The sequence below is a fragment of the Mobula hypostoma genome, chromosome 28, assembly GCF_963921235.1.
Source record: "Mobula hypostoma chromosome 28, sMobHyp1.1, whole genome shotgun sequence".
In the NCBI taxonomy this organism is placed as follows: domain Eukaryota; kingdom Metazoa; phylum Chordata; class Chondrichthyes; order Myliobatiformes; family Myliobatidae; genus Mobula; species Mobula hypostoma.
In genome coordinates this window covers 10,338,601-10,360,065 of record NC_086124.1, presented here as the reverse complement: position 1 = coordinate 10,360,065, position 21,465 = coordinate 10,338,601, and the positions used below count along the sequence as shown (strand labels likewise).

The 21,465-nt window shown below is 46.0% G+C and overlaps 1 protein-coding gene across 3 annotated transcripts in view; it reads right to left on the bottom strand.

The window, feature by feature from the left end:
• Positions 1-21,465, bottom strand: part of LOC134339142 (5-hydroxytryptamine receptor 1D-like) — a 173,600-nt gene that overhangs the window by 21,754 nt on the left and 130,381 nt on the right. Inside the window, exons 1-2 of one of the 3 annotated variants that reach the window (XR_010016345.1) lie at positions 17,194-17,233; positions 8,553-8,662 (exon numbers count right to left, since the gene is read on the bottom strand). The exons of 1 other annotated variant lie outside the window; for it this stretch is intronic. The gene's annotated coding sequence lies outside the window, so the exon portion shown is untranslated. Of the gene's footprint in view, positions 1-8,552; positions 8,663-17,193; positions 17,263-21,465 lie in introns of those variants that run through there. One more of the 3 variants, XM_063035501.1, reaches the window with a different exon arrangement.

Genomic DNA, 21,465 nt, shown 5'->3' with positions numbered 1-21,465 from the left:
ACGGTAGCAAAGGCTGTTGGGAATGGTGAGGATGGGGTGCTGCAGGAGAGGCGTGGGACAGGAGGCAGAGAAGGAGTGTCAGGTGAGGGTGGTGGCACACTCGCCCCCTGTGACACCAGGCAAAGTCATTTGATTCCAAGCAATTGGTTTACTGATCATTACAGAATGTGTTTCTGGTGCTACCCGCTCCCTCGCCTCTCCCTTCCCCTTTTCTCAAACATGATTCTCCTTTCCCAGTCCACAATAGAGACCCTTATCCCCTGAACCAGGTTTATCATCACTTACATATTTAGATTATGAGGACACTCAGTCCTCGTTTATTGTCATTTAATAATGCATGCGTTAAGAAATGATACAATGTTCCTCCAGTATGATATCACAGAAACACAAGACAGACCAAGACTAAAACTGACAAAAACCACATAATTATAACATATAGTTACAACAGTGCAAAGCAATACCTTAATTTGATAAAGAGCAGACCATGGGTACGGTAAAAAAAGTCTCAAAGTCCTGATAGCCCCGTCATCTCACGCAGACGGTAGAAGGAAGAAAAACTCTCCCTGCCATGAACCTCCAGCGCTGCAAACTTGCCGATGCATTGGAAGCACCCGACCACAGCTGACTCTGAATCCTTCCGAAAACTTCGAGCCTCTGACCGGCCCTCCGACACCGAGCACCATCTCTGCCGAGCGCTTCGACCGCGGCCCCGGCCGCCAAGCAACAGGCAAAGCCGAGGATCCGGGGCCTTCCCCTCTGGAGATTCTGGATCACACAGTAACAGCGGCAGTAAAACAGGCATTTCAGAAGTTTCACCAGGTGTTCCTCCATGCTTCTCCCATCCGTCTCCATCAAATCAGGATTGTGCACGGCATCCTACTTGTCAGAGAACCGATATTCATTCCGGAGTGGAGGCTGCGTGCTCCGGAATATGTCATGAAATTTGTTTTTTTTGCAGTAGCAGTACAGTGCAATCCATAAAATTACCACAGTACTGTGCAAAAGCCTTAAGCATCCTAGATATATATACATATATACACCCGAGACACTTGCACAGTGCTGTAGATGATGCCGTTGTGGAAGGCAAACTCCAAGCCTCAGGAACGAGCCTGACAGTCGAAGCAGTTTCTGTTATCAAGTGTATTTGAAAATAAAAGTTGAGTTCAAGAACGGTGAGGTAATGTTGCAGCTCTATAAAACTCTATAGGCATGGACAGAGTGGATGTGGCAAAGTTGTTTCCCATGATGGGGGGAGTCTAGTACGAGAGGGCATGACTTAAGGATTGACTGGCGCCCTTTCAGACAGAAATGCGAAGAAATTTTTTTAGTCAGAGGGTGGTGAATCTATGGAATTTGTTGCCACGGGTGGCAGTGGAGGCCAAGTCATTGGGTGTATTTAAGGCAGAGATTGATAGAATTTGAGTAGCCAGGGCATCAAAGGTTATGGTGAGAAGATGGGGGAGTGGGACTAAATAGGAGAATGGATCAGCTCATGATAAAATGGCGGAGCAGACTCGATGGGCCGAATGGCCTACTTCTGCTCCTTTGTCTTATGGTCTTATGGTATGACAGAGGGAAATGGATGAGCCATGATTAAATGGCGGAGCAGACTTGATGGGCCAAGTGCCCTAATTCTGCCTGTATATCTTATGAAGATGAAAAGAGGCATAGATCGAGTGGACGGTCAGAGACCTTTGCCCAGGGCAGAAATGACTATTACAAGGGGGGTGTAACTTTAAGGTGATTGGAGGAAAGTATGGGGGGGTTGTCAGGGTAGTTTTTTTTCCTCCGCACGGAATGGTGGGTGTGTGGAACGTGCTGCTCGAGGTGGTGATAGAGGCAGATTCATTAGGGACATTTTAGAGACTCTAAGATAGGCACATGGATGAAAGAAAAATGGAGGGCTATGTGGGAGGGAAGAGTTAGATTGATCTTGGAGTAGGTTAGAGGGTCAGCACAACATTGTGGGCTGAAGGGCCTGTACTGTGATCTACTGTAATATGTTATTTGTTGGTGAAGTGGCGTTCCAGTGGAGACAAGAGGAGAAGTAGTTGTCCCAAACTACGGGCCAACCCCTCTCTCAGTGCCCCATGCTGAAGTCAGAAACTGGCAACCCATAGCCCATCTAATCTAGCAAGGGGAGCTGCTTTTAGAGGTTCCTGCAATACATTCAGATAGCCTGACGTTGGACTCAGCCTCCATGTTAGGTGATGGCACGCCAGATAAAAAACGCGTAATCCATTTCTATCCTATTAGGTTTTTAGCATGCGGCATGGTAGTGTAGTGATAATGCTTTACAGTGCCAGCTGTAAGACCGGGGTTCAGTTCCCACCGCTATCTGTATGTTCTCTCTGTGATCGTGCTGGCTTCCTCTGGGTGCTCCAGTTTGCTCCCACATTCCAAGAAAGACGCACGAATTACGGTTAGCAAATTGTGATCATGCTTCGTCGGTGCTGGAAACACAGCGACGCTTGCAGGCTTCCCCTAGCACATCTCGGACCGTGCTGGTCGTCAACGCAAAACAACGAATTTGACCGGATGGTTTCAATGTTTCTGAGTCCTCTGTTGGTTGGGGTGGACCATAGACGTTGTGTCCTAGCAGTCTAGATACGCAAAGCCAAGGTGGTAAAATATGGAGGGCAAGCTGACGCCCATGTAGCAGGCTCCCCCTCTCTGCACAACTCAGGAACCCAAAGGAACGGTGGAGGCCGATACAGTTTGGCACCAGTGGCATTGCAGGAGATGCCAGTCAGCACCAAACTCAACGTGGGACTGCCAGCTCCGGACCTTTCCCTCAGGGTTTACTCCCGAAGCCTTCCCCATGAGTGGGTATAGACACAAGGCAGTAGGTGTTTGAGATCAGAGTTTTCCTTCTAGATGAGCTGCCAACTATGGCTAACAAGCCCCATCTGCCCGAAGCGACTGGTTTTAAGGCACCAGTAACCTACCTTTGCCCCTTCTCCTGTCAGTAGAAACAGTTCTGCTGGGCTTAGTAGCTAAGCCACACATGAAGGCCTGGAGCTGGACTTGGTTGTCAGGGACTACCAGAGGTGCACACCATTGGGAGCATTTAATAGGCAGTACGAGCTTGTCCCCATTACCACCCCCGGCTATAACAACTGTTGAGGAACTGTTTTGATGAACATGTGACAAATAAAGCTAATCTAATAAATAAAAAGGAATATTATAACCTAATCTATTAAGTATTCACCCACAGAGTGAACATTAAAATTCAAGTCACGTTTCTTCCTCACAACCAAACTATTATCTCTCCTAGTCCCCTTCATGGGACTTGTTGAGATGTCACAGCCTCACTCCTTGATTCTAAAAGGTTTTGGATTACACATAGATTATTATCAGCCCAGAACAAAAGGCTTTTACAAAGGCAGTGACTATGATATGGAACTGTAGAGCATAAAGGGAATGAAGAGGTAGTTTAACAATGTGAAGAGGCAGAGCTTGGAGTGCCAACAGGAGAACAGATGAAATTTAAATGATTTAAGTAGGAAAATCAGGAAGGTGATAACTGAGTCTTTTTTTTCTTCAATATATATACAATTTATGCTCCGGTTTCTAATGGCATGCTGAACTCTTGGGGTGAACAGAGTTCATGGTCTCTTTGGGGGTGTTGTTATTCCTTGCATGGTGGTTGGGGGGCTAATGCTTTCTGCTGAGGCACGTGGGGGGGGGGGAAGGTTGATGCTTCTGCAGCTGCTTGTGCATGGAAGGGGGTAGAGGGGGGCTTTGTGGTTCTGACATTTTCCTGTCATTCATTCTTTGGGGTTTTTCTTCTGTTTCGTGGATGTCTGTGGAAAGTGAGAGTTTCGGGTTGTATACTGTATACGTTCTCCAATATTAAGTGGATCCACTGAACGACTGATTGGAGGAAGGAGAAGATGGCGGCGCGACGCAGCGCGTGCGGCCATTCCGAATGAATATCGATATGTGTAACTAGGGGTGCCGTGCACAATCCTGATTTGGTGAGGACAGCCATGAGAAGCGCAGAGGAACATCTGGAGAAACTTCTGAAATGCCCGCTTCGCTGCCGCTGGTACTGTGCGATCGAGAATTTCCGGAGACGAAGGCCCCAAATCCTCGGCTTTGCCTATTGCCTGTTGCCGGGGCCGGAGTCGAAACGCTCGGCAGAGATGGTGCTCGGTGCTCGGTGTCGAATAGTTGGTCAGAGGCTCGGAGTTTTTCGGACGGACTCAGAGTCGGACTGTGGTCGGATGCTTCCAGGATGCTGCATCGGCAAGTTGGCGGCGCTGGAGGTTCACAGTCTGTGTGAGATGATGGGACTTTCGAGAGACTCTGAGACTTTTACTGTGCCGTGGTCTGTTCTTATCAAATTAAGGTATTGCTTTGCGCTGTTGTAACTATATGTTATAATTATGTAGCTTTTGTTAGTTTTTAAGTCGGTTTGTCATGTGTTTTCATGATATCATTCTGGAAAAACATTTTTATCATTCCTTAATGCATGCATTACTAAATGACAATAAAAGGGGCTTGCGTGTCCTCATAGTAATAATTTTGTGCTCCCCCCATTATGTACTCAGTATCCCCTTTATTAGATACACATGTACACCTGCTTGTTAATGCAGATATCTAATCAGACAATCATGCGGCAGCGACTCAATGCATAAAAGCATGTAGACATGGTCAAGAGGTTCAGCTGCTGTTCAGACCAAACATCAGAATGGGGAAGAAGGTGTGATCTAAGTGACTTTGACTGTGGTACCAGATGGGGTGGTTTGAGTATCTCTGAAACTGCTGATCTCCTGGGATTTTCATGCACAACAGCCTGCAGGACAGGGGTTCCCAGCCTGGGGTCCACAGACCGCTCTGTTAGTGGCACAAATTAGGTTGGGTGCCCCTTCCTCGAGAGCTCACGGAGAACAGCGAGAGAAATAATAAACACCCAGAGAGCGGCGGCTCCGTGGGCGAAAACGTCTTGTCAATGAGAGAGATCAGAGGGGAGTGGCTCAGACTGACAGGAAGGTGACAGTAACTCAGATAACTGCACATCACAGTGGCGTGCAGAAGAGCATCGCTGAACACACGGCAGGCCGAACCTTGAAGTGAGTGGGCTACAGCAGACTCGCCACAAGCATAGTGTACCTAATAAAGTGGCCACTGAGTTCATCATTAATCAATGTATAAAATTACGGTACTTCTTCAAAGTATTAAGGATTAGTCAGGCCATTGCAGTTAGACCATACATTTAAATAGGTGTTATGTAAGTTCAAAGTAGAGAAAAAGAAGATTATTCCAACACAGGTGAATGATGTACTTAATCTTCCCCATTAAATAAAGAAGATGATAAATGGAATTAAATGCTAAGTGGAATGAGTTTTAGTGGAAAATTAGTGGAAGCTTATGCATTGCTATTTCATTGCTTAATGGGTCTAAGGTGATTAAACAGTGTTCCTTAAATCATAAAGTAATTTTATAATCTTCTAATGTTCTGAAAGAGATCATAATTCCTCATGTTTAGGCTGGCTGGCTCTGTTTTTCTTTCTGCCGACATGGATAAAATGGGCCGAGGGGATATGTTGAGGTCTAATACCGCTGCTCGGTCTTGAGAATGGAGTTAGGTGCTCATCTGTCACAGGCGGTGATGTTGTTTTGTTGATGGGGTGCTCATGATTTATGTCCTTTGTTGAGTGCAGGGCTGCCTCTGCGCTGTCGAGGCGGACACAGGAATCAACGTGTAAACGCACGGCATTCTGCAGGAGCCGGAGAGCCTCGAGCAGCGCACAGAGAATGCCGAAAGAACTCGGCAAGTCCCTTCCTTCCCAGTCCCGATGAAAGGTCCCGGCCCGAAACACCGACTGTTTATTCATTTCCATTGATGCCGCCTGACCTGCTGGGTTCCTCCAGCCTTCTGTGTGTGAGAATCAAAGCGAAACTGGCCTTTTTAGGGCAGTTTTTCCTGGTAGTTGTGGGAATCTGCCACGCACAAATTGTTTGCCAATTTTTCTGTATCATTTTCTGCTCAGGCTTTCGACACAATGAGACAACATGTGGCAATGAATGTTGTCATTTAAGTGCAAGTCTTGCTGAGTTTCCTTTCTTTGTGGCCCCTTTTGAGTCGCTGACAAGCAAAATTTCATTTGCCAAGACATAGCTCTATTAGTGTCACCCGCACTTGGGTCGAGGAAGTCAAACAATTACAATGTAAAGTATCTGTAAGATCTATCAATAGAAATCGTATTGTTCAAAAACCCATTTAGCTCTTCAGCTCATGATAGTATCGCAATTAGTGCAATGGGTCTTACAAGCTTCCTTCTAGGGTATATTATGAATTAAGGTAGACAATTTCAAAGTAGGAATGAAGACTCAGATGAATTTGAACTTTTAGTTCAAAACAGCTATGTCTGACGTCTCAAGAGAGAGAGCGAGTGAGTGAAAATTAGCAGGACAAGCTGCAAATGAGCACAGCAGTCATGGCAAGAGAAGTTCTACAATAGAACTGACTATCCACGGCAACTGGGTGATTATTGGGAATCAAGACTGACAAGTGCTTAAGTTGGTAGATTGGGTTATTGATCTCACAGCCAGCACAATCAAAGATCCCACTCACCCCTGACATTCTCTCTTCTCCCCTCTCCCATCGGGCTGAAGATACAAGACCCTGAAAGCACCAGGCTCAAGGACAACTCCTGTCCCACTGTTATCAAACTCTTGAATGGATCTCTTTGTACAATAAAACGGGCCCTCTGCCTCAATATAAATATATTTAACCTTTATATTTTATATTTAAATATAAAGGTTAGCTTTATTTGCCACGTGTTGATCAAAACATCAGGACAAACGGTGAAATGCATCATTTTGCGTCAGTGACCAACATAATCCGAGGAGTTTCAGGTGTCCTACAGGTGTCGCCATGCTTCTAAAGAACCAAGGTTTTGGGCCGAGACCCTCATCAGGACTCTGTGAATCAAGGCCCTCCTGATGAAAGGTCTTGGCCCAAAACGTTGGCTCTTTGTTCCTCTCCATAGATGCTGCCTGGCCCACTGAGTTCCTCCAGCATTTTGTGTGTCATAAGGGGGTGCACTGGGAGCAGACCCAAATGCAAGACACAGACATTGAAGTACTAGGAACAGGACTAGGCATGACAAGGGAGCAAGGGAAGAGGGGAAGGAATGACACTGGACATTGACACAGGCCCTGGACGAGGCAAGGATTCAGGGCCTGGGCTAGGACTAGGACAAGAGACACAGGACCTGGAAATGGACATGGAACAAGGAGCCTGGATTAGTGACAAGGAACTCCAGAATCAGAGCCTGGACAACAACCCAGAACCTGGGTCTTGGTTGGGACTCAGAACCAGAACCCATGTCTAGGCTAGGACTGGTGACTAGGATCTTGGCAAGGACAGCATGTGGCTACAGAAAAGGACGTGGAACTCCTGCTCAGGACGAAGCACATGGACAGGATGAGAACACAAAGCCTTGACTTGGACAGGACGAGGTTCTTGGACGTGGCTTGGACAGGACAAGAGACTCCTGGACAGGACGAGGGAACCCCAGCACCAGGCTGGGCAAGGTACTCCTGGGCTGGGCAAGGCACATGGACAGGACAAGAATGCAGAGCCTTAGTCAAGGGAGACAATAAGTGCAGGAGTAGGCCATTCAGCCCTTCGTGCCAGCACCACCATTCACTGTGATCATGGCTGATCATTCACAATCAGTACCCTTTTCCTGCCTTCTCCCCATATCCCTTCACTCCACTATCTTTAAGATCTCTAACTCTTTCTTGAAAGAATCCAGAGGATTGGCCTCCACTGCCTTCTGAGGCAGAGCATTCCACAGAACTACAACTCTGTGTGAAAAAGTTTTTCCTCAACTCCATTCTAAATGGTCCACCCCTTATTCTCAAACTGTGGCCTCTGGTTCTAGACTCCCTCAACATCAGGAACATGTCTTCTGCCTCTAGCATGTCCAATCCCTTAATAATCTTAGATGTTTCAATCAGATCCCCTCTCATCCTTCTAAATTCCAGTGTATACCAGCCCAGTCACTCCAATCTTTCAACATATGAGAGTCCCACCATCCTGGGAATTAACCCTGTGAACCTACACTGCAACACAGAGCCTTGGTCAAGGGAGACAGGAACACAGAGCCAGGACCCCTCCTTGGGAACAGGACATAGGGCCAGGACTCATACACCAAACACAGAGAGACAGTTCTCAACACAAGGTAGCAGCAAACAGCCAGACCTACCTAGCAAAGGCATGGAGACAGACAATTCCTAACAACAAAAGACAGTTCTTCATCTAAACACAGCAAGGCTCCAGTCTTGCTCCAACAGTTGAACTTAACAGCAGTGAAGGCAAAGGTTGCAGGCAAGGCAAGAAAAGATTCAAACAGGAGATTTTGACAGAAACAATCCAGCAGCCAAGCCCTGGTCTCCAGAGGTATTTATGTGTCTGCCCAAATGAGAATCATGTGCACAAAGGAAAACCAGAAAACCTGGAATAAGGATCGATGGACCAGTCCGTGAACCAGAATGCAGACTTCACGGACCGGACCATGATGGTGTGTGTTGCCCTTGTATCTGTCTTGTTGTACGTTGGTTGCACATTGTTCAGTGATCTTCAAGCATTGTGGACATGCCATGTTGACGATACTTGCGGGCTTCCCCTCAGCACATCCAGAAGCTGTTGGATGTTAATGCAAACGACACATTTCACTGTATATTTTGATGCACAGTATTGTGCAAAAGTCTTAGGCACACATTTGCCAAGACCAGGCAAGGTCATTTGATTCCAAACAATCGGTTTATTGATCATTACAGAATGTCTCTCTGGTGCTTCCCACTCCCTCCTCTCTCCCTTTCCCCTTTTCCCAACCATGATTCCTCTCTCCCTGCTGCCCTTCCCACTCTCAGTCCACAATAGAGAACCATATCAGAATCAGATTTATCATCCCTCACATATGTCATGAAATTTGTTTTTTTTGTTGCAGGAACAGTACAGTGCAATACATAAAATTACTACAGTACTGTGCAAAAGTCTTAGGCCCCCTAGCTATATGTATGCACCTTAGACTTTTGAAAAGACTGTACATGTGACTAATATATCTCATCTTGAATCTTGAAATGAGTACAATACTTCAAGCAAGCAGGAGAATTTGAATGCGATGCTATTCTGTTGTTAACACAGTAGGATTTTCTTGTACTATCTAAATCCATCTGTATTCAGCATCTATCGTAATTGCCTTGCCTTCAGCTTAAGCATCTAAGCATCAGAGTTCCTTTCTTCACCCTTCTCCTTCTCAATGTCCATATCTTAGCTTTTCATCATCTGCCCTGCTATCTCTTTAAGTAGTTCAATGTCAACATTTTCTTTGATAAAGTTGCCGTGAAGCCTTTTGAGGTGCTTATGTTAATCAGAGTCAGAATCCAGTTTATTATTTGAATCTGAATTAGGTTTAACATCACCGGCATATGTCATGAAATTTGTTAACTTTGTGACAGCAGTACAATACATGATAAATGTAGAAGAGAAAATTAATTACAGTAAGTATCCACAGGATCCCACCACTCAGCACATCTTCCCCTCCCCCCCCTCTGCTTTCCGCAGGGATCCCTACGCGACTCCCTTATCCATTCGTCCCCACCATCCCTCCCCACCGATCTCCCTCCTGGCACTTATCCTTGTAAGCGGAACAAGTGCTATACATGCCCTTACACTTCCTCCCTCACCACTATTCAGGGTCCCAGACAGTCCTTCCAGATGAGGCGACACTTCACCTGTGAGTCGGCTGGGGTGATATACTGCGTCCGGTGCTCCCGATGCGACCTTCTATATATTGGCGTGACCCGACGCAGACTGGGAGACTGTTTCGCTGAACACCAACGCTCTGTCCGCCAGGGAAACCAGGATCTCCCAGTGGCCACACATTTTAATTCCACATCCCATTCCCATTCTGACATTTCTATCCACGGCCTCCTCTACCGTAAAGATGAAGCCACACTCAGGTTGGAGGAACTTATATTCCATCTGGGTAACCTCCAACCTGATGGTATGAACATTGACTTCTCAAACTTCCGCTAATGCCCCACCTCCCCCTCGTACCCCATCCGTTATTTATTTATATACACACATTCTTTTTCTCTCTCTCCTTTTTCTCCCTCTGTCCCTCTCACTATACCCCTTGCCTGTCCTCTGGGCTTTCCCCCCCCCTTTCTTTCTCCCTGGGCCTCCTGTCCCATGATCCTCTCATATCCCCTTTGCCAATCAACTGTCCAGCTCTTGGCTCCATCCCTCCCCCTCCTGTCTTCTCCTATCATTTCAGATCTCCCCCTCCCCCTCCCACTTTCAAATCTCTTACTAGCTCTTCTTTCAGTTAGTCCTGACGAAGGGTCTTGGCCCGAAACGTCGACTGTACCTCTTCCTAGAGATGCTGCCTGGCCTGCTGCGTTCACCAGCAACTTTTATGTGTGTTCAGTAAGTATCGTTGTTGTTGTTAGGTTGCATCTGGAAATTCCAGTTGCGGACGATTTCTCTCCACGCCGCTCTGACATATTAGGCAATTATGTTCGTGGCAGGTTACAGCAGTGATTTGCCTTTGCCTGCTGCCGGGTGAGTTTAAAGAGATCACCACCTCCCACAGTGGATGACCAGGACGTCTAAGTGTCTTGTCGTGCTCTTAGCGCTCCACCACGCCTGCCGGGCCTGCCTTCTTGACCGTTGGACCATTAATCGGTCTCCTCCACTCAGTCTGCCAGGGCCAGACCACACGCTGGGACAGGCAGATCCCCTACCTCACCGAGGGTCGAAGATCCGTCTGCTACCCTCACCTGGTTTGGCCCGTCTGCCGAGACGGTTTACCGGGGGTGTGGCCGCTGTGCGTGTTACAGCTACTTGGAGCCACAGGTGAGAGCTGAGCGCCAGGTGGGGACCAAAGGTGGACGAGCTGCCCTGCAAAAGGACATGGCAGGCCCCCCCCACCAGAGGTGCTACCCCTCCCTAGACACCCCATACACCCCACAGTAAGTATAGATATATTAAATAAGCAATGCAAAAACAAAAATAAAAAAAAGTAGTGAGGTGGTGCTCATGGGTTCAACGTCTATTCAGAAATCAGATGGCAGAGGGGAAGAAGCTGTCCTTGAATTCTAGATTATGTATTGCATCGAACTGCTGCTGCTAAGTTAACAAATTTCACATCACATGCTGGTGATAATAAACCTGATTCTGACAGTATCCTGAACATCTTCAAGGAACAATGTCTCAAAAAGGCAGCATCCATCATTAAGCACGCCCATCACCCAGGACATGCCCTCTTCTCATTGCTACCATCATGAAGGAGGTACAGGAGCCTGAAGGCACACACTCAGTGATTCAGGAACAGCTTCTTCCCCTCTGCCGTCCGATTTCTGAATGGACATTGAACTTATGACAGTACCTCACTACTTTTTTATTTCTATTTTTTGCACATTTTTTGCCCGACGCTGGCCCGCTAGGCCTGAGTTGACGTAGTAGCAGTAGTAGTTTTTGCACTATTTATTTAATTTAACTATTTAATATATATACTTACTGTGATTCACAGTTTTTGTTTTCTCTATTGTTAAGTATCGCAATGCCCTGCTGCTGGAAAGACAACAAATTTCATGACATATGCTGGTGATATTAAACCTGATTCTGATTCTGATGCTGGCTGCCTGATTTAATATCAGACTATTTATAGTATTGACAAACATGATTTTGTCATATTCAACTGAATGTACAGAAAATGCCAGAAAGTATCTGGAGGCTAAATATGGTGTTCATACAGGCATGAAGAGCATGTACAATTATATCAAGTGCCAAGGGGGTTCTTTGTTCTGTAACGTTGTGAGACAAGCTCCCACTACCTATCATATATTCCCAATGGCGTGCACCTCAGATAGCCTCTGATAACCTAGTTCAGCTCCTGGACTTCAGGTGTGGCTTAGCTACTAAGCCTGTTGGAACAGTTTCTACTGACAGGAGAAAGGGCAAAGGTGGGTTGCTGGTGCTTTAAGACCAGTCGCTTCAGGCAGATGGGGCTCGCCAGCCATGGCTGGCAGCTCATCTTGGGGAAGGAAGAGTCTGATCTCAAGCTTCTGCTGCCTTGCGTCGATACCCACTCATGGGGAAGGCTTCGGGAGTGAACCCAAGGGAAAAATCTGGAGCTGGAGTCCCTAAGGTAGTCCTACGTTGAGTTCAACGCTGACTGGCAACCCCTGGTGCCAAAGTGTATTTGCCATTCCTTTGGGTTCATCAGAAAGGGGGAACTTGCTACATGAGCAACAGCTTGCTCTCCATATTGTACTGCCCTAGTTTTGCTTATCTGGACAGCTAGGACTCAACATCCATGGTCGACCTAAACGATGGAGGCCTCTGGTGGGGGGGTAGCGGTTCTAGAAACATAGAAAAGCTACAGCACAATACAGGCCCTTTGGCCCACAAAGCTGTGCCAAACATGTCCCTACCTTAGAACTACCTAGGCTTACCTATAACCCTCTATTTTTCTAAGCTCCATGTACCTATCCAGGAGTCTCTTAAAAGACCCTATCATGTCCGCCTCCACCATCGCCGCCGGCAACCACGCACTCACGCATTCTCTGTGTGAGAAACTTACCCCTGACATCTCCTCTGTACCTATTTCCAAGCACCTTAAAACTATGCCCTCTCGTGCTAGCCATTTCAGCCCTGGGAAAAAGCCTCTGACCATCCACAAGATCAATGACTTTCATTATCTTGAGGTCACCTCTCATCCCCTGTTGCTTCAAGGAGAAAAGGCTGAGTTCACTCAACCTATTCTCATAAGGCATGCTCCCCAATCCAGGCAAAGTCCTTGTAAGTCTCCTCTGTATCTTCTATGCTCCATCAATGGTGAAGTGTCAATTGCAAATGAAAGGCCAAACTAATAACATTTCCAATTAAGATTTGACTGTGTTTTTACATAAGGTTTCATCATAAAATTAAGTCTTATGTAAAGAACCTTAACTCCAATAAATCTTTTACCGACTTTGACATTGTCAGGGCATGGCTATCACCAAATCACCAGGTTGTAGTGATTATCATGTAACTAAGTGGACACTTCACATAGGGTTTTATGAGGGAGAGTCAAGTCTCATTTATTGACTGTACAAATCTGAGCATTTTCTGCTGCTTGGCAACTTCAGTGCTTGATTACTGCAATCAGAGCTTAAGCTTCCTACTATCACACTCATTGAAGTGACACCTCTTTTATATAAAAAACAAGAGGACACTATTTACATTAGAAACTATTGCTATAAGAGACTATTTATTCCTTTACACACTCTCCTACCCAATGAGATCATAGTTCTAACTCCATCATTCTCCAATCACAATCGAGTTTATTGTCATATGCACAGGTACAATGAAAAAAGCTACCTGCTGTGGCACCACAGGCACATGCATCACGTTAGTGGCATTCCCAAGAAAGATATGAACTAGACAGAAATTGTACAAAACTTTTACATGACAAAACACTATTTAAAAAACCACGAAATCCATTAAAGCAATGCAAAGTGATCAAAGTATTTGTTAAGGTACCCCATGCAAGGCTTATAGGCATTTGATACACGGCTTATTGAGAAAGTAAGGAGGCATGGGATCCAAGGGGACTTTGCTTTGTGGATCCAGAACTGGCTTGCCTACAGAAGGCAAAGAGTGATTGTAGATGGGTCATATTCTGCATGGAAGCCGGTGACCAGTGGTGTGATTCAGGGATCTGTTCTGGGACCCCTACTCTTAGTGATTTTTATAAAAGACCTGGATGAGAAAATGGAGGGATGGGTTAGTAAATTTGCTGATGACACAAAGGCTGGGGGTGTTGTGGATGGTGTGGAGGGCTGTCAGAGGTTACCGCGGGACATTGATAGGATGCAAAACTGGGCTGAGAAGTGGCAGATGGAGTTCAACCCAGATAAGTGTGAGGTGGTTCATTTTGGTAGGTCAAATATGATGACAGAGTATAGTATTAATGGCAAGACTCTTGGCAGTGTGGAGGATCAGAGGGATCTTGGGGTCCGAGTCCATAGGACACTCAAAGCTGCTACGCAGGTTGACTCTGTGGTTAAGGAGGCATACGGTGCATTGGTCTTCATCAATCGTGGGATTGAGTTTAAGAGCCGAGAGGTAATGTTGCAGCTACGTAACACCCTGGTCAGACCCCACTTGGAGTACTGTGCTCAATTCTGGTCGCCTCACTACAGGAAGGACATGGAAACCATAGAAAGAGTGCAGAGGAGATTTACAAGGATGTTGCCTGGATTGGCGAGCATGTCTTATGAGAATAGGTTGAGTGAACTTGGCCTTTTCTCCTTGGAGCGACGGAGAATGAGAGGTGATCTGATAGAGGTGTACAAGATAATGAGAGGCATTGATTGTATGGATAGTCAGAGGCTTTTTCCCAGGGCTGAAATGGCTAGCATGAGAGAGCATAGTTTTAAGGTGCTTGGAAATAGGTACAGAGGAGATGTCAGGGGTAAGTTTTTTACGCAGAGAGTGGTGAGTGTGTGGAATGGGCTGCCGGCGGCGGCGGTGGTGGCGGATACAATAGGGTCTTTTAAGAGACTGCTGGATAGGTACATAGAGCTTAGAAAAATAGAGGGCTATGGGTAAAGCCTAGGTAGTTCTAAGGTAGGGACATGTTCAACACAGCTTTGTGGGTCGAAGGGCTTGTATTGTGCTGTAGGCTTTCTGTGTTTCTATGTTTCCAAAGTAGTCCTAGCAACACGCACAAAATGCTGGAGGAACTCGTCAGGTCTGGCAGCATCTGAGGGAAAGAATAAACAGTTGACCTTTCCGGACTGAGAAGGAAGGGGGAAGATACCTGAATAAAAAGGTGGGGGGGGGGAGAGAGGGGAAGAAGCTAGCTGGGAGGCGACAGGTGAAGCCAGTTGGGTAGGAGAGGCCAAGGGCTGGATAAGAAGGAATCTGATAGGAGAGGAGAGTGGACTATAGGAGAAAGGGAAGGAAGAGGGAAACCAGGAGGAAGTGATAGGCAGGTGAGAAGGAATAAAAGGTCAGAGTGGGGAATAGAGGAAGGGGAGGGGATTTGTTCACCAGAAGGAGAATTCGATATTCATTCCAACAGGTTGGAGGCTACTCAAGCAGAATATAAGGTGTTGCTCCTCCACCCGGAGGGTGGCCTCATCTTTGCACAAGAGGAGGCCGTGGATCGACGTGTCAGGACAGGAATGGGAATGGGAATTAAATTGTCTGGAAGTAATCCTAGCGTAGCTAAACAGTAGTGATTAGGGTCCTTTCCACTGGTTGACGGCCGAATGGTTGAAGGTAGATAGCTGGTGGTGTGGGATTTCAAGCTTCCCGACCTCCTGTTTGGTGGTAGCTACAAAAAGATGGCATGGTCTGGATGATGGGGTTCTTTGATGATGGACGTTGCCTTTTTGAGACCTCGCCTCTTGTTGGCTCTACCAATGGTGGGGAGTGATGGGTCAGGGATGCATTGGGCAGAGTCCACTACTTTCAGCAGCGACTATCATTCCTGTGCATTCAAATTGCCGTATGTTAACAGTACACCTGTAGTCAACAGTACACCAGTATGTCAACAGTACACCTGTAGTCAACAGTACACCAACATGTCAACAGTACACCTGTAGTCAACAGTACACCAGCATGTCAACAGTACACCTGTAGTCAACAGTACGCCTGTAGTCAACAGTACACCAGTATGTCAACAGTACACCTGTAGTCAACAGTACACCCATATGTCAACAGTACACCTGTAGTCAACAGTACACCTGTAGTCAACAGTACACCTGTATGTAAACAGCACACCTGTAGTCAACGGTACACCTGTAGAAGATTGTTAGATTGTCCACTGACATAACGACCCTCTGTAACCTCAGCATTAGCATCTTTTGCATTTCGGGGAGATCATCAGTGTCATTATTATGTGCTAAGTCATATGACGTACGCAATCCTGGTCTCTTGACCATGATTGTTCTTGGCATATTTTTTTACAGAAGTGGTTTGCCACTGCCTTCTTCTGGGCAGTGTCTTTACAAGACGGAAGACCCCAGCCATTACCAATAACCTTCAGAGATTGTCTGCCTGACGTCAGCAGTCACATAACCAGGACTTGTGATATACACCAACTGCTCATACGTCCATCTGCCACCTGCTCCCATGGCTTTGCTTGACCCTGATCGGGGGGGGGGGTAAGGGGGGCTAAGCAGGGGTTACACCTTGCCCAAGGGTGACCTGCAGGTTCGTGGAGGGAAGAAGCATCTTGTACCTCCTTTGGTAGAGATGCATCTTCACTCGGTCACCCTGTTTGTGGAAAAGAGTTTTGACTTCTGGCCTCCTCCCCCTTTCCTTCCTCGGCCCGTAACGTTGACTCTTTATTCCTTTCCATAGATCCTGCCTGATCTGCTGAATTCTTCCAGCATTTGTGTGTGTGTGTGTGTGTGTGTGTTACTCTGGTTTTCCAGCATCTGTAGAATCTCTTGTGTTTCTGAATTACTCCTATCCTCTGCTCGTGGAAAAAATTCTTCATTCCTACATACAGAACCCTAACTCTTGCATTATGGCTTGCATTGTTTCATTTTTCTTAACCAAGAGAAATGCAGCGCTGTACAATAGTCTTAGGCACATATATATAGCTAGGGTGCCTAAGGCTTCTGCACAGTACTGAAGTAATTTTATGTACTGCACTACACTGTTGCCACGAAAAAAGGACAAATTTCATGACATATGTGAGCGATGATAAACCTGATTCTGATATGGGTCTCTATTGTGGACTGAGAGTGGGAAGGGGGCAGGGAGAGGGGAATCATGTTGGGAAAAGGGGAAGGGAGAGGGGAGGGAGCAGGAAGCACCAGAGAGACATCCTGTAATGATCAATAAACCAGTTGTTTGGAATCAAATGACCTTGCCTGGTGTCTCAGGACTGGGTATGGCTGCACCTGTGTTAACCCCCTGCTACTGGCACTCCTTTCCTGCCACATATCCCACTGCGCTCCACCCTCTCCACCCCCAACATCCTTTGCACCCACCAGATTTACAAACCCTCTCTCCGCTACACGTTGACAAATAGGGTACTGTGCAAAAAGTCTTAGGCACCCTTGCTTTATATATGTTCCTGAGACATTGGCACAATAGCGTAGATCCCCAGCTTCTCATTTACTCAGTCTCTTTCAATATAACAGAAACATCTGTGACCTTACCTGTTAGGCTTCTGAAATGCCAGGGAGTACTGGACGTCATTGATCTGTAACACCCGGCCCCTGCGCTCGAGCGATACCTCTCTCTCTTTTGATGGTGAGTGAGAGCCTGTCGATCCTTGAGTCCGGGGACCCGGCGAGGTGACGTGGAAGACTGTAACATCGAAACAGCCAATTGCTGATCTCCCGCTCTCGTTGTTGAGGGAGTGATCTCTCTCTCTCTCCCTTGCTGGTGAGAGACAGCCTGCCTGAGACAACGAAGTGCTGGGTTATGGACTATAGTTTTTGATGGACTCTAGATCAAGGTCTCTTTGAGGTCTTTTGCTATTGCATCCATGGTGGGGGAGGTGGAGGGGGGAAGGTGATTTTACCTGGTGCAAGTGGTGGGGGGAGGGTTGATGCTTCTGCCGCTGATTGGGTGTGGGAGGGGGTAGGGGTGCTTTGCGGTTCTGATGTTGCTGTCATTCATTCTTTGAGGCTTTTTTTCTCTTTTGTGGATGTCTGTGAAGAGTAAGAATATCAGGTTGTATACTGTATACATTCTCTGATATTAAATTGAACTATTTAACCTCTCTCCACGGATGCTGCCCGATCTGCTGAATATTTTTTCTAGTTTGGATTTCTAGCATTTGCTATAGTTGGCTTTTTTTGGTAATAAATGTGTGAAATATTGAAGTATTAGGATCAAGAAATACTGCATGTCAATCAGGTTGTGCTGATAGGAACTTTGAAACGTGTCAGACATCGATGAATGAAACATTGCATCCCACTTATGGTGAACAGTTGGCACCACTTGATGGAGGCTTGTGATTTAATTGGCTCCTACTGGACTTCTTAGAAACTTTATAAAACTCATTCTGGGCATTATTGATGTCCATCTTTGTGGCTGCTTGTCAGTGGAGGAAACCTCCACAAAGTCAAGACAAGTGCAGATGCTGGAAATCCGCAATAAAAACAGAGACAGCATCTGTAGTAAGAGATTCAGAGTTAAGACTTGAGGTTGGAGACCCTTATCAGAACTAGGGAGAGAGATAAAGGAACGCTGGTTTTAAAGTTAGAGAGGAATGGACCAGACAAAGAGAATATTTGTGAACACGAAGTTTCTGCAGGCGCTGGAAAGCCAGAGTAACACACACACACAAAATGCTGGAGGAACTCAGAAAGTCAGGGAGTGTCTATGGAGAGGAATAAACAGTCAACGGTTTGCGCTGAGACAGTGCATTAGGATTGGAAGGAAAAAGGAGCTCAAAGTCCAAAGTAAACTTATTATCGAAGTAGATATATATCACCGTATAGAACCCTGAGGTTCATTTTCTGGTGGGCATTCACAGCAGAACATAGAATCAGTGAAAAACTACACACAAAGACTAACAATGTGCAAAAGAAGACAAATTATGCAAATACAATAAAAATAATTATAATAAATAAATAAGAAGATAGACAATACCAAGAAGGTGACTTGTTAAGCCCTTGAAAGTGAGTCCACAGGTTGCACGATCAGTTCGGTGCCGAGGTGAGTGAAATTAGTCACACTGGGTCAGGAGCCCGATGACTGAAGGATTATAACTACTTCTGAACCTGGTGGTGTGGGTCCTAAGGAAGGGGGAAGAAGCTAATATAAGAAAGTGGGCAGCGGAGAAGCCGTACACTCTGGCAGGTGACAGGTAAAACCAGGTGAGGGGTGTTACCAAGTTTATCCGTTAAGTATTAACCCTCTTTGATAATGATCCATGCTTACTGACTAGTACCTTTATTGCCTCAACTGACAGGCATGTGGATTTACAAACTAACTAACTGTGTGAATATCTAATAGGTTTCCCTGCCTGTTTCCACGAGCAGTCAAAGAAGAGAAAGGTAATACTTGGGAAAGAGAGTCTTTGCTGGTCAGGTGTTCCACGTAGCCAAGGGTTCAGAGGTTCGTTTTATTACCAAAGTATGTATGCAGAATACTGTATGTATGCTGAGGATGTTCTATGAGTCTGTGGTGGCCAGTGCGATCATGTCTGCTGTTGTGTGCTGGGGCAGCAGGCTGAGGGTGGCAGACACCAACAGAGTCAACAAACTCATTCGTAAGGCCAGTGATGTTGTGGGGATGGAACTGGACTCTCTGACGGTGATGTCTGAAAAGAGGATAATGTCCAAGTTGCATGCCATCTTGGACAATGTCTCCCATCCACTACGTAATGGACTGGTTGGGCACAGGAGTACATTCAGCCAGAGACTCATTCCAACGAGATGCAACACAGAGGGTCATAGGAAGTCATTCCTGCCTGTGGCCATCAAACTTTACAACTCCTCCCTTGGAGGGTCAGACACCCTGAGCCGATAGACTGGTCCTGGACTTATTTCCTGGCATAATTTACATATTTATGGTTTTATATTGCTATATTTATGCTCTGTTCTTGGTTGGTGCAACTGTAACAAAACCAAATTTCCCTTGGGATCAATAAAGTATGACTATGACTATGCCTATGACAACTCTGAGATTTGTCTTCTCCAGATAGCCATGAAATACAGAAAACCTTAGAAGTAGTTGAAAGAAAGCTATTAATGAAAATGAAACAAAAACTCGCAGTCGTCGCCCTCCACCCCACCTTCGCACAAAAACTAACAGATCATCCACATACAATCTGATAGGAGGGAGAAAAGAAATATCTATGATAAGGTAAGACCAGGTTAATGTTTTATTGGGGCAGATCGAGAGAGCTTTTACAGACACAGGAAAACTCTCCTAAGATGTGGAGTCAGCAGTATAACTTGGGATGGTATTTCTTATGTTGCTTTGAGCGGATCCCAGAGGTAATAACAGCCCATATGAAACATACTCTTTTGTTACTGAGCAATGATCTGAAATATTTCCAAAATGGAATGAAAACATAAAGCAGGCAATGTATTTGATTCACATAGAACAGCGCATTATCAGGATATTTGGAAAGCGCATTTTTGCCTCTGAGTTGTGTTGTAAACAATGTTTATTATTTTCCTTTAAACGCTACTTGGATACCAGTTATCAACCACATGTATTATTAACAAATTATTCTGTGAATAAAGAGCCTTTTGACTTCTGGGGAGCTCAGTATCACCAAGATCATTCTGATTATACATTTTCTCACTCACAATACTTAAATTAAGCATTTCTATTGTCTTCCAAGCACCTTGGGGTTTCTTTATATGTGTGATGCCACAACTTGTTCAGAAAGTGAAAGTATATCTACTTTTATCCCCAATATTTTGTCAGCAAGACCAAAGAACTGATTGTGGACTTCCGAAATGGTAAGACGAGCGAACCCACACTATTCCCCATAGAGGGATCAAATTCCTGAGTGTCAATATCTCTGAGGATTTAATCTAGGCCCAACATATCGATCCAGCTGCAAAGAAGGCAAGATGACAGCTATACTTCATTGGGAGTTTGAGGAGATTTGATATGTCACCAAAAATACGCGCAAATTTCTACAGCTGTACGGTGGAGAACATTTACAACTGGCTACATCGCTGTATGGTATGAATGGGGCAGTGCACAGGGTTGAAATAAGCTGCAGAGAGTTGTAAACTCTGTCAGCTCCATCGTGGGCTCTAGCCTCCGCCGTGTCCAGGACATCTTCAAGGTGTGATGCCTTATAACGGCAGCGTCCATCACCCACATCATGCCCTCTTCTCATTGCTACCATCAGGAAGGAGGTACAAGAGTGATGCACCATCAATAACGCCAAAAGACTGGAAGTAGAGTAAATACTGAAAGGCTTTTATTCACAGTAAAATGTGAACTCCAGCATGCTGAGTGTCTGCCCCTGGACTGAGAGGAGGAGCAATGGCCCAATCGCCTTTATTCAGGGGTCTGTGAGAGGAGCCACAGGAGCAGTCAGCAGAGGGGCGTGTCCAGACAGGTAACCCAGTTACAACATATATATATAGTTTACCACATTCACCCCTCCTTTTTTTAAAAAGAGTCCTGCGGGGTGAAGTGACTGACAATATTTAAACATGTATATTTACAGGTCAGGTCTATCAGGCGGTCGAGTCCGTCGCTGTGATCGACGTAGCACCGGCGGTGATTGCACCGGCGATGGCGGTTGTGTTGGCTCCGGCCTGACTTCAGGTGCCAGCACGTTAGGCGTCGGTAATCCCTCATGCGTGCGTGTCGCGCCCGGTATGGGAGTGTCGTGTGGTGTCTGTATAGGGTTTGGGGTGCACGGTGTCTCGTAGGTACATACATCGGTGGGTACGGGGTCAATAATCACCACGGAGTGTTCAGGGTAGGGGCCTGGTGCTCCT